Source organism: Podarcis tiliguerta (assembly GCF_965153285.1).
Source record: "Podarcis tiliguerta genome assembly, chromosome: 11".
Lineage (NCBI taxonomy): Eukaryota > Metazoa > Chordata > Lepidosauria > Squamata > Lacertidae > Podarcis > Podarcis tiliguerta.
In genome coordinates, this window is record NC_139544.1 from 4,518,211 (window position 1) to 4,530,911 (window position 12,701).

Consider the following 12,701-nt stretch of genomic DNA (forward strand, 5'->3'; position numbering starts at 1 on the left):
TCGTTGCAGGCAGGGAAGGGAAGGCTGATCAAAGATCATCCGAACAGGTTGCTGCAATCTGTGGACACAGCCCTATTAGCTCTCCCTAGGCTGCAGATGTACATCGAAGAAAAGTGTAGAGAAGAGAGTTCTCCTACCTTGTGCCGTGGTCCACACAGTGGATGTTTATGCTGACAACTGAAAAGGTGCCGATGAGTCTTTCTCTGCCTCTTAATATCAGCGTTCCTGGCATTCCTGTTCTATGGCTGATATTTTAACTTGCTTTAATTGAGCTGCTTTTATTATAATGTTTTGTTCTTGTTTTATTTGTTTGAAAACTGCCTTTGTAGTTCCTTTCTGAAATGAAAGACATTGTGTGCATTCTTTTAATTAATTAGTATTTGATATAATTAATCAAATAGTGGGTCAGGTCATTCATTGGAAACTCTAGTTTTGCACACTCCTTCCAAAATGGAGCAGGGATGGCTTTTTCAGCTGCTTATTTTAAGTCAATGCATGCTGTTCAGTGCTTGCCCAAACAGGTGGAAATTGGCATTCCAGTAAAGCCTATAACTTATCCCAGTGGAGGTGAAAACATTTCCAGGTTCCTGAGGCCTCGTAGTTGGGCAATAAATATTAGTTTAACATCCTAACATTGAGAAGAAATTGGTATGAACACTGAAAGCTTTTTAATAGAACCGACTTTCATTCCACATCTGAACAACTCTGAACTGGTACCAATAATGTGGATTTGGCTTTCTGTTCAGATTTTTTTGTTTTTGCTAAAATGTTAGCCTAGTCTAAACATAAGCTCCACAGAGCTTTTCACATCCTTAGCATTCACATACCTCTAAAATGAGAATATCTGGATTCTGCTCCAGGGGGCAAACTTACATCTTTGCAGGACTGAATAGTTCTGCGATTGCAACAAACTTTAATTTTGACAAATAGCCAAATGACATTTAAAGTTGTTGTTTTTTTCGGTGGGAAGTTACATTTCCTCAAAGAAGAAAAAGAAAAGGGTTCTGAGCAACCGAATGGGGAAGATGCTGACCCACAGAAAATCTGCTCAGGGAACCAAAGGTCTGCTTCAAAATAAGGCTTCAGCTTGGTTTGTCTTTGACACTTAACACCATCTTGCCTGATACCTTGCTTGTTGTTGTTTGAATTGCTGGCTGGGGATTCAAATGGAATTGACTCGCTCTAGTTTGTCAGGAATTTAGGTGCTATAAACCAGTGTCTCTTTGCTAGGGTAATTTCCCAAACATAGGCAGAATACCATAGTCGGTGGCAGAGTCCGGGCAAAAGTTGGCAAAATGTCCTGGAAAAATCAGGACGTATGGCAAGCCATGTTCTTTTTGCCAACTTCCCTAAAAATAGCTCAAAAACAGTGTGGGGTTTTTTTGCGGTTTTGAAATATGACAACTCTGTTTGGCAAGTGTGCTTAAATGTGTCTATCCCACACCATCAGTCAGTGTGAGTGGGTGTTTAACATTACAGACCTTTTGTACATGCAGCTTCAGAGTAGTTCCCTTTCACCTCCTCACCTGCTAAACACTAGCCCTCTTCAGGCAAAACGAAAGAGGTTCTCCTTGCAGAGGCAGGTTAGTCCTGCCTCTTAGGTGCACATTTTTATAGTGAAGAGCGGAAGCAGGACTTTTTTCAGGAGTGATGACTTCATATTTTGGAGGGCCAGGGTGGTTGATGGAACCTTCCTTCTTCTTGGAAGTGAATGAGGTGTTAAAGAGGTTTCCAAGTTTTTTTCCTGACAGTTTAGCATAGAGGAAGTCAAGAGAATGAGCAAAATAATCAAGCAGAGGATAGATGCTTCTGTCCTGATCATTGATGCATTCCCACATTATACTAGCAGTTTAAATGGTAACACTCCTTTGCAGGGCTGTTTGCATTTCTAATTATCAGAGCCCAGTTGCATTTCAAGCCATTTAAGGCATTTTATAAAAACTCAATCTGTTTTACAAGTTAAACCTATGCAGTGAGAAGGGATGATGGAGAAATTTATTCAGTTTACATTTTAACGTGAATCTACCTGATTCATATTTTCCAAATCAAAACAGGAACCAAGCCACAACTATCCTTTGAAATGTACATTAAAAAAGGTATTGCAATATAGTTCTTCAACCCCCCAAAAAAGATGTACCAAAAATTATATAGTGTTTTAATATTCAGGTAACACACACTGTAAGGGACGCGGGTGGCGCTGTGGGTTAAAAGCCTCAGCGCCTAGGACTTACCGATCGAAAGGTCGGCGGTTCGAATCCCCGCGGTGGGGTGTGCTCCCGTCGTTCGGTCCCAGCGCCTGCCAACCTAGCAGTTTGAAAGCACCCCCGGGTGCAAGTAGATAAATAGGTACCGCTTTATAGCGGGAAGGTAAACGGCGTTTCTGTGTGCTGCGCTGGCTCGCCGGATGCAGCTTGTCACGCTGGCCACGTGACCCGGAAGTGTCTGCGGACAGCGCTGGCTCCCGGCCTATAGAGTGAGATGAGCGCACAACCCTAGAGTCTGGCAAGACTGGCCCGTACGGGCAGGGGTACCTTTACCTTTACCCTAACACACACTGTATGTGAGGGTTCAGTTCTGGGGGTCCATGAGTAAACATAAAAATGCAGAAAACCAGGCACCCCCATAACTGGCCCCTCTGCATGGTGGAGGGCTGCTTGCCCAGCGTTGGGAAGGTGGCATGATGATGCTGGGGTGCTGCCAGAGTCCTTGTTCTTCCTTTCCAAAGTCGGGTGTGCCCACAATCACAGCTTTGCATGGGTGGGTGGGGGAGATGAATAAATAGAGGGTGGGCTTCCATTTATTTATTTCCTCCCCACCTACGCAAAGCTGAGATTGCATAAGTAAAAGAAGTGTAAGGTGCAAGTTACCTGCGGTTGTGAAGCATATCATTGTGGAAGTGTTCACAAAAATGTGTATATTGGAGAAAATTCCATAGACTATACTACAATTAGTATACAATTAGGGAAAATTGCTTGCAAAAATGTTATTTTGATAGAAGTGCACCCCAAAATGCATACAAATGTTAATCAAGATTTTTTTTAAAAAAACAACAACAACTTGATGTGGAATTGTGGAGAACTAAACCTAAGACTAAAAAAATTAAGAAACTAAGAGAAACTGAAACTGACCCTACTGAGTGCAATGGACCTTATTCTTGGGAAACTACCGGTATGTATAGGATAGCAGTGACACTGATCCTACTGAGCCTAATAAACTGGGTATTAGACAATGCACTGCTGATCTTCAATCTCTGTGTATGTTTATATGTAGTAGTGGGTCAACACAGCTCCTTGCATTTTGGGATTCTCCTTGGGGGACTGCCATGACAAGCTCCTGCGCGCGAAAGGTGAGCACCACACCACTGTGGGGGCATCCACTGAGCATGTTCCCTGGGTGCTGCTCAGCTTGAAGTGGGCCTACGCAGGTAGGAATGCATGTGCAGAGGGCTCTCTCCATGGGGACAAAAGCCTTTGCAACCAAGGTTCACACTTCATGCATTCATGGCTACTGGCTACATGTGCACACATCTCATTTGGCAGCCACTGGGGTGAAATGCTGCCTGGTTCTTAATGCAGGCAGGCCTTATGAGCTGGACAAACTCATATTCAGGTAATGTTTAACTTCAGTGACATCAGAAATTATTTTAAAAACTGCCTTCTAGTTGTAGGGAAGGTATTAACCTCATGAGAAATATTTTTCCAGCTACCCTTCTGGCTTATATATGTGGTATTTTGTTCATTTAGTTTTGAGGGTATCCTCGTAGGCATAAAGGCTGGAACTTGTTTTGGTGGTGGGTTGTTGCTGCTGCTGTTGCTGCTGCTGTTTGTTTTTTTAAGAAACACAGACAAAAGGGAAGTTAAATTCCATGCCATCCAGAAGTCTGCTCTTTTATTTGCCCTTCTGTTGAATCACACAGCATATGCTTTGTTTGCCATAATGGTCTGTTTTTGATTTTGATTTTTTTTAATGGTTATTGCTGCTTACTTTTTCCTTGGCTTGAAGGGCACACGATCTTCACATCATTTGCTGGCTTGATGTAATACAAAGGCCTCATGCTGCTCAATAAACTTCAAGCTGCAGTGAAAGAGACATGTAAAAGGGATTGAGGCAGGATGCCCTATTGATGATCCCAATGTCAATGAAGGTTGGCTCTGAAGTGGAGCATCAGCATTATTTTATATTGATGAAAATATGAACTAAAATGTTGCAGCTGGAGATACACTGGCCTGCAAATCCTGCTTTGGTATTGCCTTTAATTATCTAGAGATCCAAATGCTAACAAAATAAAGGGTATTGTCCTATTTAGGTAGCCTGTTGTCAATTGAGGATCCAGTTTATTGACATTTTCCACACACATTACTCCTCTCTTCCTGCTTCTGTGATGGAAAAGAGGTCATAAGGGTTGCTGTGCAAGCATCCCTTCCTCACAGCAGGAATGTCAAACTCCTACACATTACTTCTGTTTTCCTCCAATGTATTTAACGTGCGCTGATACACCACCAAAATGACATCTCCACCTCCCCTGCAGCCTTGCAAAGGCTCTCGCTGAGACAATAGATGAAGTCTTGCTTATTCCTATTGGAGTAATTATAGTATGTATGGTTTTGTTATCCTGGGTATCAAAGGCACACGGTGAAAGCAGCAACTGCATTTAATTCTCTGCTGGTGGGGTGGGGGTGGGTATTGCTTTCTCGCTCTTCAAGACACCACAGTGGAGTTCTTTAAAATTGCAGAGTCACACACTTCTTGCTGGTGCAGCCATGTTCCATGAGGTACTTGCAGAGCCAGAAAAATGACATTGGTGACCGTGACTGCAAAAAACACAATGAAGCATGTTCAGCACTCAATTCTTACTCCTTCTATCAATTTATATTATTTTATGAATATACACATGCAAGTGGTGATCGGTAATAATTTGTGGTGGGTGGAAGACAAAGCAGATGGAGAGAAGAGACTTTCTGTTGCCATCTCTATCTACTCATACAAATTATAGGTCCCTTCTGATGATTTTCTACACTGAAACTTCACCTGTAGAGGCCGAGCAATGAACTGTTGTTACTCCATGAGCTTCAGGGAGCCCCAGCTGATGAAACATCTTGGCCCAGTCAATAGTGGACCTTGGGATCTCAAATTTCAGCAGTGCCCTGCGCAAAGCCAAAATTCAGTTTGCCCAACTTCTCACCTTCCGTTCTACATCATAGTTGCAGTGCCCCCAAGGCTCTTCTCTCAGTGCAACCAAACCAGCCCTGCTCCCCTAAATCTGCCTTTGGCCCAGCCGACAAAGTGCTAGCGTGAGTTAGGCAGATGTAAATTTGGGAACAGGGGGATGAGACCAGGGCACACCACTCTCTATAGCCTTTCCTTGACTTAAGGAAAACCCAAATTCTCAGTAAAGTAATTTAAACTAACTAACTAAATAAATAAATAAATAAATATAAATAAATAAATAAATAAATAAATAAATAAATGTGCAGGTAGAATGCTAATGGGAGTGTGGGTATAGGGCAGTATAGAAATAAAATTAATGTAATAATAATAATAATAATAATTAATAATAATAATTTAATTCCTGTACAGTGCTGAGGACACCATAAATGTCAAGCAATAGTGGCTAGAGCAGAAGTAATCATGCACTAGACAAATGTTCCAGGTAACAAGCTCAACACTGACTCATGCTTCTGTACATTAGTTGATGCTTTCCCTTCTAACTATTTTCAGATCATGATAGAACTTTGTCACCTTCTGCACTTTGTACAATGGGTCATCCTGATTTCTCTGCAGTTCAGGTCCAGAGGCAAATCCAAGCCCAGAATATGTGTGACTGTAGATTTGGTGCTTCATTTAAAAAAAGAAGCCAGTCAGGTAGGGTTTCTTTCTCAGCTTTTTGAGTCAGAATTTTTTCTTGAATCTGCATTAATCAGGGCAGGTGATGCTCTTCAGTAATCAGGAGAACATGTTGGATTCCTATCAGGGAGAAAAGATTTTTTCAGGGTGGAAGCACTTCCCACTATAACCAGAGTTGCTCTACCTGGCAGTGATCATTTAAAAGTCCTCTGTCTTCTTTGTATTAGTTATGAGTCAGAAATTCATTTCCATGGCATAGAAGAGATATTTGGTTGTGTTGTCTCGGTGGACCTTTTCAAAAAATGTACTCCTTGTTGTTCCTTTATGTTACATTTGTGCCCAAATCAAACTTTTATTTTGGGGTGGGGGTAGTGGAATGGGGCTTGGGCTTCTTGGTTGTTGATGTTTCTTCATATACAATGAACCCACTTTGCAGCTCGAGAGGTAATATAAGATTCATACTGTTTAAAAGCCACTGAGGATGCAGTCCTTTACACCACTGGTTTTCAACCAGAGTCCTGTGGCACCCTGGGGTGCCTTGAATGATGGTCAGGGGTGCCGCGGGCAACCCTGGCCTCTGTCCCTCTTTCCTTCCCTTCTTCCTCCTCCCCAAGGCTTGCACAGCTGTTTGTTGCAGCAGCCCTGGCTACGAGCAGGCGAATGGTACCTTGACCAGGGGGTACTGGTTGCCAGAATCTGAGGCAGCCTCGGCATAGGCAAGCGAGTGGGTGAGGGAGGCCAGGCAGACAGGCACTGCTCAGGCCTTTCTTGGGCTTGCTGTGTGCAAGGCCTGCCTGGGAGCTGAGTGCCCGGTGCTGGAGGAGAGCCTATCTACCATGCAGGCCTGGCAGCGCCCATTACTGCCACTGCTGCCTCCCAAGGAAAGGCTCTGGTCTCAAGTTCACCTTTGGTCAGTCTCTGTTTGGCCACTTATGCTGGGGGCATCCTCTTCCCAGGCCCCAGTGGGGCAGTGTGAGGGGGGGTAGCAGTGGCTGCCCAGAGGACTCCCAAGGAGAGCGGAGAGGAGGCTAACCCTCCATGAGGGTGTTTGAAAAGGGGTGAGAGCCTGCCAGCTCTGCAGGCAAGGGGTGGCATAATTGGGCTCCTGAGCCCCACAGGCATGCTGCAGAAAGAATTGGTCAAGGGAGCTGTGGACTCAAAAAAGTTGAAAACTTTACACACTTCCTGAATTCAAGCCTTATGGCACTTACTTCCAAACAGACCTGCATAGGCTTACATCAGGGGTTAGCAACCTAAGGCCCATGGGCCAAAAGCGGCCCATGGAGGTCATTTGACCAGCCCATGAGCTGCCCCCGAACCAAGCGGCCTGCTTGCATGCTGTGCTAAACTGGCGCGGCATGGGGACTCGCTTCCGCGGTGCTGAAAATTGCTTCTACGCATGTGCAGACACCGAAAATTGCATCTGTTCAGACACGGATGCCAAAAATCTCAGGCGCACTCACACACACACACACACACACACACAATCCGGCCCATGGCGAGATAAACCTTGCTGACCCCTGGCTTACACTGTTGATGTTCTCCTGCAGCTTTGCTGGAGAGCAAAGATTAGAAGTGAATGCCATTTTCTATTCAGTCAGAGCTGGCTCCTACGTAGAGTACTGGAATACCTGAACTGAGTGAGTCAGAGGAGTGACTTGCTAGTTGGGGCAGAACTGCTGCACTAGCTTCCCAGAAGGTGGGTTGCTCACCAGGAGTAGGTAAGGGCAAAGTGACAGGGAGGCTGATGCAGTGCAAATGTACCACCAGGGGTGCTGGATTGCCTCTGCAGTGCATATCCACCTCCCTGCTTCCTTGCTTCTCTTCCTCCCAGTAACACCAGCAACACACCTGCCAGTTAGTATAGTGGCTTCTCCTCACCTGTTGAAATGTTTCAGGACTCATAGAATCGATGCAGACATAACTGCTCTGTGATTAGACCATTTAGGGTGACCAGATGCAAGTGGTTTTGAATGGACATTCCAGCCAGGCAAAAGAGTGCAGGACTCCCACATATTTAATAGTTGTGGAGAACAGGAAATTCCAGCAGGTGATTGTTTTACAGAATGAACTTGCCTGTGCAGGAAGAACAGTGTCTCAGATCCTGCTCACTGGACTATCACTTGTTGGATTAAGGGGTGCTAGGAAGATTCATTTCTCTATGGTGGCCAGGAGAGCCAACTTGGGCCCCAGGCTATGGATGCCCAGTGTGTGTTGCATCATGACGTCATGTTGCAGTGTGACATCATGATGTTACGCGCACCCCACAGCCTCAGAACCTGACTTCCAGTGGCAAGACTTCGGAAGATACCTCGCAAAACCTCAACCTGGCTGAGAGGGCAGTTGTGTCATCTGGGCAACCCTGGACCTCAATACACACTGCCCAGGCTTTTGCCTTAGGGAGGTCACGTAGGTGCTGCTAGCACAGCAGTTTAACTTCACCCCTGGAGGTGCACTATGAAACTATTGGGGGGGGGGTACAGACAAGGTCCGTGTTAACTCCTAAATTTCTTAGGAGAAAGGTGGGATTAAAATGCCATAAAAGGCAGACTGCAGAGCTGGATGGTGATCTGTTGAGATCAATGACACTTGACCTTACCTAAGGATGTGGGGATGAAAGTTTTCAAACCACAGTTTGCAGAAGATAATACCTGTTTAGCATTTATCTTGACCATGAACTCATTAGTCAGGGAGTACAATGTATCTTCTCTCAACAATAAAATGTTTTCTGACAGCATACTGAAGTGTATCATTGAAAGATAATCACTCTCCCTCAAGATGAGATAAATGGCTCTATATCGTCTATAATTACAAAAACAATTTTATTTCAAGCAATGTTTATTTCATGCAAGTTGGAATGGTACTTTTCCTGGGATAACCATTTGAATTAAATTTATTACATTGACAACATTTACACTCAGATACCTGTAAGGCAGTGACTTTTCCACCATTTCCTATTAATTAATGGTTAACCTTTTCTGTTTCAAACACAAAAGAAATAAACTTTGATTGTTTGTTTCTCCCTAGATCATGCAGTCTTTTCCTTTCCGGCATTCTTGTGTCCCACCTTCATCTCCTCATGTCTATCCCCAGCCCTCTGTTGCCAAAATCATTCGCTTCTCACCTCATATAAATTGGCAGGAGCAGCCAATCAGGCTTCTGGAAGAGGTGAATCCACAACCTGATTGGCCTATAGGAGCAGCCCGGAATTAGCCAATCATGCGGGGCCCATTGTGTAAATAATGTATATATAGCTAGACGTTTTGGGGAAAGTTTCATTCATTGCTACTATGAGCTGAATAAAGAGCATGAAATTCACACTCGACTCTGAATATATTTCAATTATGAATTTCATGGAACTGAAATGGTACCAAACAAAGGCTAAGATCACTGAGCACAGCACTCCAAGTGCAAGGAACATCCCTTCAAATTGGCAATAATTTTATGTAAATGCATGCCTGATGCCTGATGTGACATCTTGATTTGGATTTCAAGAACCAAACTGAAAAGAACTGGATTTGCCATTGCTGTTAACACTAAATATTTAGACACAGTCCAGCTAAGCACTTCAGTGAAAGACGTGTAAATAGGCATGTGGCTTCTTTTTCTTTTCTTTCTCTTTTTCTTTTAATTGTATATCTTTATTGTTTTAAAATAGATACATTTATGCCAGGAAAGCAAACAAATCAACAAACAAACATACAATCAAATCAAACAAACAAACTATAAATTGACAGACAGACAGTAGCAATATATGAAACAACACAATTCTTATAACTAACATCCTTTGTATTCCCAATGATGTGAATGATTGTAAAACTTGTAAAACAAGAAATTAAAAATGACTTCCTATTAGTCTCGCTGTACTTTATCTGTTGATTATCTTATACCGCACAGTTACATATTTCTTATATAGTTTCTGTTAACTTCCCCACAAACTTATATTTATTTATTTATTTAAAAAATAATATTTATTGCTTTTTGTACAATTTAAACATTGCAAAACCAAAAAACAAAAACAGAAAAATAAAAACCAATACAATACAATAAAAAACACTACATAACACTAAACACATTAAACTAAACACAACCAAACAAAACAATTTAAAACACTCAAACAATTTCAATATCTTTCATTCACTTGTTTCACCGACCTCCTCACACCTCCCTTTTTGTATTCTACTTCTGTCAAATGTTTCAGCAATTCCTTTCCATCTTCCTCTGTTATCTGTCAAGTAATTATCTTAACATATTCTATCCTTATTTTACTTTTAAAATTCCATTAATCTATTTATACTTAAATCCTTATAACATTTCTACTAAAGCCATATAACTTCATTCCAACATTTTAACATTCATTAATTTTGCAGTATTTCTGTAAATAATCTTTAAACTTTTCCAGTCTTCTTCCACCGACTCCTCTCCCTCATCTCGGATTCTCCCAGTCATTTCCGCCAGTTCCATGTAGTCCATCAACTTCATCTGCCATTCTTCCCAGGTGGGTAGATCTTGTGTCTTCCAATACTTCGCAATAAGTATTCTTGCTGCTGTTGTTGCATACATAAAGAAAGTTCTGTTCTTCTTTAACACCAATTGGCCAACCATGCCCAGGAGAAAGGCCTCTGGTTTCTTCAGAAAGGTATATTTAAATACCTTTTTCATTTCATTATAGATCATCTCCCAGAATGTCTTAATCCTTGGGCATGTCTACCAAAGGTGAAAGAATGTACCTTCAGTCTCTTTGCATTTCCAACATTTATTGTCGGGCAAATGATAATTTTTTTCAAGCTTGACTGGTGTCATGTACCACCTATAAATCATTTTCATTACCTACAAACTTATATTTATATAATGCAAGTGTGATGGGATGAAGAGCTGCTTGTGTGTAAATTGCAATCCCTCAGAGTTTGAACAGCTTCTCAAACCTCTGCCTGTGACGGAGCCCCTCCAGCATGGCTGCGTCAGTCGCTAGCAGAATCCGAAAGTGGCTGCTTTCGGAAACGTTTCCAACATAAAAGCTCCTTAACGGAAACACGTCTTCTGGACTCTCTGCGTGACAGTTTCCGCCGAGGAACGGGTGTTCCTATAGGAGGTCCTGAGACCTCCCCACTGTTTTCACTGGAAGCATCTCTGAGCCATTCCTCCGACTCTCCTTCCCTTGACGTTCCTGTTCGCCCCCTACTGGTTCCCTCTTCAGGTGTCAAGTCTCTCTCTACCTCAGAGAGCCTTGGCACCTCCTGTCCTGCCGATGGCAGTTCCCTGACATCCACCTCCCCTCCAGGGCCCCCTTCACCCCCTCCCGTCTCCTCCCCTACGGGTTGTGAGGAGGTAAAACCCCGGAAAGAACCTTCCTCATCGTCTGAAGTTTCGAACACCTTTCTCCACTTGTTGTGGTTCCTAGTCTCTCGGTACTCCTCGTCATCTGAGTCCGTTCCTTCTTCCAACTCCGACTCCGCGAATCCTTCCAGTTCCTCTTCCTCGTCTGTGGTGCCGAAATACTCCCTTCTAAACCTTGCTACCGGCTGTGGTTTCCGCGGGAATCTTTGGTGGAACGTTTCTGTTAAAACCTCGTCATTGACCTCCTCTGCAGTCACCCAGGTGTTTTCTGACTCCGGTTCCCCTTCCCACGCCACTAAATACTCCACCTGATTGCCCTTCCACCTGGAATCGAGGATTTCCGCTACATGGTTACTGCTTTCCCTCTCTTCCAAGACCGGTCCCCTGGTGTGCTCCCCTTCACCTCCCCCCTTGTACGGTGACAGTAATGACCTGTGGAACACTGGATGCAATTTCATGTGGTTGGGTAACCGGAGTTTGAAAGCCACTGGGTTGACCTGCTGAATGACCTCAAAGGGTCCCAATCTCTTGGGTCTTAATTTCTTACAACCCCCTTTGAACGGCAACCCTTGGGTGGACAACCACACCTGATCCCCCACCCTTATGGTTTCACCTTCCCTCCTGTTCTTGTCTGCCTGCTTCTTATATTGAGCCTTGGCCCTTTCTAAGTTGAGCTGAAGCTGACGATGGATCGCTTCCATCTCTTCTACAAAATGTTCGGCCGCTGGGACGCTCCATCTCTCGCCTCCCTCCCCCGGGAATGCCCTGGGGTGACACCCGTAATTGGCCAAAAAGGGGCTCATCCCTGTGGACACATGCTCCGCATTGTTGTAGGCAAATTCTGCCAGCGCCAGCTTTTCGACCCAATCATTCCCTCTGTCATTGACATAACACCTCAGATATTGTTGGAGGATGCCGTTTGCTCTTTCCGCCTGCCCGTTGGTTTCAGGATGCCGGGCCGTCGAAAAATTGACTTCCACGTGCAGCAAGCTCATGAGCTTCCTCCAGAACCTGGAAGTAAATTGTTTCCCGCGGTCCGAGACAACCCTCAAGGGGGCGCCATGCAGCCGGAAGATGTGTTCTACAAACAACTTCGCTGTTTCTTCCGCTGTGACTGCATGTGAACATGCTACAAAGTGGCACATCTTAGTTAACAGGTCCACTACTACCATGATGGCCGTCTTCCCTTTGGATTTGGGCAGATCCGTCATAAAATCTATTGATACCGCCTCCCAAGGCCGTTCTGGCGTGGGTAGTGGTTCCAATAACCCTGCCGGCGCCCTTCTTTCCCCCTTGGCCCTCTGGCATTGGTCACACCCTCTTACATACTCCTTTACATCTTCCCTCACCTTGGGCCACCAAAACTCCCTGGTGACCATCCACATGGTCTTGTGTTGTCCAAAATGTCCCGCCGTGGGACTATCATGCAACTGCTTGAGTACCCTCCCTCTCAATTCACCTTCTGGTATATACAGTGCCCCTTTGTAATACAATGCCCCATTTCTTTCTTCAAAACCCTC